This window comes from Cucumis melo, chromosome 1 (genome assembly GCF_025177605.1).
Source record: "Cucumis melo cultivar AY chromosome 1, USDA_Cmelo_AY_1.0, whole genome shotgun sequence".
NCBI lineage: Eukaryota > Viridiplantae > Streptophyta > Magnoliopsida > Cucurbitales > Cucurbitaceae > Cucumis > Cucumis melo.
Genome location: NC_066857.1, coordinates 23,515,595 through 23,521,371, shown reverse-complemented (window position 1 = coordinate 23,521,371; position 5,777 = coordinate 23,515,595). Strand labels below are relative to the sequence as shown.

The following is a 5,777-nucleotide window of genomic DNA, read 5'->3' as shown; positions in this document are numbered from 1 at the left end:
AAAAAAATTAAACAAAGGATGTCTATCTTTGATCGTATCAAGCCTTCAACTACTCGATCTTTAGTCTTTTAAAGATTGAGTATGGACATAAAAGAAGAAGAAAACCAATGTCCAACGTCTACTTCCATTCGAACTTCAGCTTTCAAAAGGCTAAGTATCTCCACATCGAAGAAAGATTGACCTTCAACATCTACTTTTGATCGTCTAAAGATGACAAATGAGCAACAACAAACAGAGATGAAAACTTTGAAGGCAAAACCATTTCATTAAGAAAAAAATAACGATAAGATTCACAATCATGTCTCATCATGCATGAAGAGGAAGCTATCTGTTGACATAAGTACAAAAGGTTCCTTGACAGTGAAGCCAATACTTATTATATTCACCAATTCTACAAACGAAGGAGGTGAACAAATCCTTGATGAAAATGTAAGCTACTAAACATGCAAAACTCCTTATCGCAAGAGCCTAAACTACATGGTGCTCCTAGCCCACAAGAGCTTAAAATATGAATGGCAAAAAAAAAAATCAATTGAACTACGTTATGACTTGATCCCTATATTATAAATGGTACATAGGCAGCTTAAGGGAAACTTTAAATTCAGTCCAACAAAAAAAATCAATTGAACTAGTTATGACTTGATCCCTATATTATAAAGGGTATGTAGGCAGCTTAAAGGAAACTTTAAGTTCAGTCCAGTAAAAAAAAATTAATTGAACTACATTATGACTTGATCCCTATATTATAAAGGGTACATCGGTAGCTTAAGGGAAATTTTATGTTTAGTCTAGTAAAAAAATCAGTTAAACTACGTTATGACTTGATCTTTATATTATAAAGGGTACGTAAGCAGCTTAAAGAAATTTAAGTTCAATCATATATTATGTAAAAAAAAATCTTTGAGCTAGGTTGTAACTAAAGCACATTCATCACAAAGGCAACTAAAAAATGTATATGAATACTAATTAAATGAGAAAATACAATGACAAATTACATTCAACATGAGGAAAATAAGACGTCGAACGATCAAAGTGAACGTTTTATTGTGAATTTTGGTTTCAAAAGCCAAGACAACAAAAAAGGATAAATAATAGGAGGTTGTAAATCAGAGAGTCCATTTAAGGTGTTTCAACTCCTCTTGTGTGTTTTCTCAAGATTCACAAAGGGCTGACAGTAGTTTAACATCAGCATCATCAACGATGGGGGCACATTCGAGTTTGTCAATTTCCTCATAAGTCTTCAAAATATCATGTTGCTTCTGCTTTAGTTTCATGTCATTTTTGGAAATTAAACCAGAAAGTTTGTTAGACTTTGTGCATACCGCTTTTCGCTTTGCTTCTAGTTTAACCTCCTTGGCAGATAGTCGTGCAAGTCGATGTTGGAAGCTGCTTGTCACCTCCAATAGACGGTTCTCATCAAGTTGTAGAGTCTTCACGAAACCTTTCGCCTCTTTTAGTTGAGCATCCTTAGTTGATTGGTGTCACACCCCCTCCTGGACTACCTGCTACCTTAGACCGAAAGATGGCATGAAGCCGACGAACAACGCTTTTCTGTACCTGTATCTGTCGACTCTACTTAAAACTTTCATGTGATGAACTTGCCAATCTAGTATATAAACTATTATACATGCAACAAAACACAGTGGATCCTAGGCTAGTCAAACACATACATGAAGTGTACCTCAAAATTTACCGATTTCACGAGTAAACCTAAAGACACCTTAATCAAAATATAACCAACAAAATTTACACAACTAAAACTCCTAAAGGTTATACAAACTATGGAGTATCTATAACATACAAGGGTGTATATACATCATAACACAACAAACTCTATGCCCAACTCAAAACACGTACTAGCAATCGATCTCTACCTGGAAAATGGGTAAAACATTTTGGAAAGGGTGAGCTATGAAGCTCAGTGAGTGACTAAGTTTACAACTATGAATTTAAAGATAAGAGTACGTGAAAACTTTACACATATAAATCTGTTTATACAAGCCGTACATGTAAAAGTGTATAGTAAGAATAGTTTCCTTAAATACTCAGCATGTTCATCATTGAAATCTAGCAAGGCATATCAAGTATATTGAAGCATTTTAACTAACATGACAAATCTACGTTGTGTAGGGTACACCCAATACAACAACGTTTACAAGCTCTACGATGTAGTGGGTCCCGCCCAGCACTCCCATCGTCTTTGTCGTAGTGGGGCCCGCCCAGCACTCACGACAGCATCGTTGTTACAGAGTACACTCAACGTCAACAACGGAATCTAACCAGTGTGCACACGGTAATCTCTAGCCTCAGGCTCAAGATCTCAGTCATGTAATTAATGAAAATTTCATAAATCATCTAAAAATATTAAAACATGCTTGCTTATAAATTTTACACAAAGCTCGAACTTTACTCAGCTCTTTCGTGGAAATTGTAGTTCTTAAAACAAAACTTCTTACTAATTCATGCTTTACTTAAAACATTATGGTTTAAATACATTTCAAACATTTAATATCTACGTGCTAGCATAAATTTCTTTAAGAAATCTAGTCTTCAAATGTATACTTGAAAATAGTCATGAAATTCAAATACCTTTCATAGCTTCGTAAGTAAACATTTATCGCATTCAATCATAATAACAGTTATGGAAAATATTTTAAAGTTGGTTTTGTCACTTACCGTCTTGGGCTAGATCCTTGGTCTATAAGCTCGGTTTAATTCTTCTCAGCTTGCCAACAACCTAACCGAGTATTAAAACTCTAAACATTCTGGTTTCCTAAAGATATACATAACATGTCGCACCAAAGATGACGCTCACGAAAACAAAGCTTAAGAAATAAAATCCTATTTCAACAACTCTCTGAAATTTCCAGATTTCTAACATAAACTTCAAATGACTATAACTTTCTCAATACTTAACCAAAATGAGTGTTCTTTATATCAAAATCTTCATTTTGAGATCCTCTAAAACTTACTTGAAGACATATAAATCTGATTCCCTATGAATAAACTCTGATAACCCTCGAAACAGAAAAACTTCCAGAATTCGCGCGCATACGACCCCTTTAACTTGTCCCTACAATTTAACTGATATTTAGTTGTTTTTGGTTCACGATTTCTTCATGAAAGTTGTAGTAAATTGAATAATATTTCCAACCATACCAAATAGAGATTCTAAATCCATCAGTACACTCTGAAATATAAGAAAAACCGGAGACCTCCTGATTTTGAGTGAAAACCAACTGCCCTGTTTTCTTCATCAAAAAGCACCCAATGAATATCCGAATTTGCTCCAACTTTCTTCATAAAGTTTGTTTGAAAATGAGTTAAATTTCAGTAAATGTAAATCTCACCTCTTAATTCTTTTTGAAGAGTTCAAACCGAATTAAAAACCAGTGATGTGCAGAATGAACCAAAATTCAGTCATGGATACACTTTGCTTGAGTTCTCCTCTTCTTCTTCAACCTCAAAATTCTAGTAAAATTCCTCTTCTTCTTCCAAACTCTCTCTTAAATATTCTCTTCAAATTGAAGAAGGAAAAGAATGGAAGTTGGATGAGAATTTTTCTTCAAAATGCTTGGCGGAGAAGGGAAGAGAAGAAAAAGAAGAAAAGAAAAAATGAAATTTTCTTCTCTTTTTTTTTTCTTCTTTTTATCCTTTCTTTTCTTTCTTTTCTTTAATTTATTTAATAAAACCATTTAATAGATATATATATATATATATATATATATATATATATATATTTACTCTTAATTTCTATTTTCTTTTTTTCCCACATTTAAAGAAATTAAACCAAGAAAATATCGGGTTTACAACTTACCTTCCCCTTAGAAAATTTCGTCTTCGAAATTTAGAATGTCCTTAACTGAAAAGTATCTGGTACCTCTTTTTCATCTGATCTTCCGGTTCCCAAGTTGCCTCCTCCACTCCATGATGTCTCCACAAAATCTTTACGAGTGGAATCGTTTTATTTCTCAAAACTTGTTCCTTTCTGTTGAGAATCTGAACTGGTTCTTCAACATAACTCAAATCTTCTTTTAATTCAATGGGTTTCTCTTGCAACACATGTGATGGATCTGGTATATATTTTCTTAACATGGATACATGGAAAACATCATGTATTCGTGCAAGTTCTATTGGCAACTCAAGTCTATACGCTGCTGGTCCCACTCGTTCCGTTATCTGATATGGCCCAATATATCTAGGACTTAACTTACCCTTTCTTCCGAAATAAATAACACCTCGCCATGGAGATAATTTCAAGAAAACTTGATCTCCAACTTGGAATTCTAGGTTTCTTCGTCGCTTATCCGCATAACTTTTCTGTCGATATTGGGCTATCCTCCGATTTTCTCTAATCAACTTAATATTGTTTGTCGTAATCTGAACCAATTCAGGACCTACTAAATTTCGCTCTCCCACTTCATTCCAGCAAACAGGAGTTCTGCATGGTCTCCCGTATAAGGCCTTATATGGTGTCATACCGATACTAGACTGATAGCTATTATTATAAGCAAACTCCATAAGTGGCAAGTGGGTATCCCAACTTCCTTTAAGTTGAAGGACGCATGCTCTCAACATGTCCTCTAAAGTTTGGATGGTCCTCTCGGACTGACCATCTGTTTAGGGATGAAATGATGTACTAAACTTTAGCCCTGTTCCCATTGCTTTCTGTAAACTAGGCCAAAATTTAGAAGTAAACCTCGGATCCCTATCTGAAACTATGGACACTGGTACTCCATACTGACTCACAATCTTATCAACATATAATCTAGCTAGCTGGTATAACGTAGATGTTGCTTTAATCGGTATAAATCGTGTCGTCTTGGTGAGTTTGTCTACTATTACCCTTATACCATCATGTCCACTGAATGTACGAGGTAATCCAAATAGAAAATCCATAGTAATTTGCTCCCATTTCCACTCTGGCACTGGCAAAGGATTAAGAAATCCTCCTGGCCTCTGTCTTACTGGTTTAACCTGTTGACAAATCAAACATCTATCAACATATTCAGCTATCTCTTGCTTCATTGCAGACCACCAATAAGTCTTCTTTAAAGTTCTGTACATCTTGGTGCTACCTGGATGCATAGCGTAAGCTGAACTGTGAGCTTCTTCTAGAATAGCATTCTTAAGCTCACTGATATTCGAAACACATAATCTTCCCTGTTTAACAATGGCTCCATCTGTTCTCAGCTCAAACTCCACCTCTAAGCCTTTCTTGGATTTCTCAAGCTTCTTCTGTAAATTACTGTCTTCTGACTGTCTTCTTACAATCTCAGTTACTAGAGAAGATTGAACTTGAAATTGAGCTAAGAGACTTCCTGAATCCTCTGTAGTTACTACTGCCTTGGAACCTCTTAACTCATTCAACAAAGCTACTCGAATACCACACAAGGCACTCTTCAAAAGTCTTGACTTCCTACTTAATGCATCCGCTACTACATTGGCCTTACCTAGATGATACTCTATAGTACAATCATAATCTTTAATCAGTTCTAGCCATCGCCTTTGTCTCAGATTTAACTCTTTCTGATAAAAAATATACTTCAGACTTTTATGATCTGTGAAAATATGGCACTTTTCCCCGAACAAATAGTGTCTCCAGATTTTTAGTGCTAAAACAACTACCGCTAGCTCAAGATCATGGGTAGGGTAATTACATTCATGCTCCTTCAACTGCCTTGAAGCATAAGCTATTACATTCCCATCTTGCATAAGCACACAACCTAATCCTAGCCTTGAAGCATCACAATAAATCACATAGTCCTTCTCTGTTA

General features: G+C 35.2%; 1 long non-coding RNA gene across 5 annotated transcripts; it reads right to left on the bottom strand.

The window, feature by feature from the left end:
* Nucleotides 1-1,012: 1,012 nt before the first annotated feature.
* LOC127148126 (uncharacterized) lies at nucleotides 1,013-3,577 on the bottom strand. Of its 5 annotated transcripts, none has more exons than XR_007818802.1 (4): nucleotides 3,351-3,577; nucleotides 3,160-3,251; nucleotides 2,973-3,084; nucleotides 1,013-1,874 (listed from the first exon to the last, which is right to left on the bottom strand). It is a non-coding gene; the product is annotated as an uncharacterized LOC127148126 (long non-coding RNA). The 5 variants fall into 5 exon arrangements; XR_007818801.1 differs by having other exon boundaries at nucleotides 2,973-3,073; XR_007818799.1 differs by having other exon boundaries at nucleotides 3,160-3,244.
* Nucleotides 3,578-5,777: the final 2,200 nt, after the last annotated feature.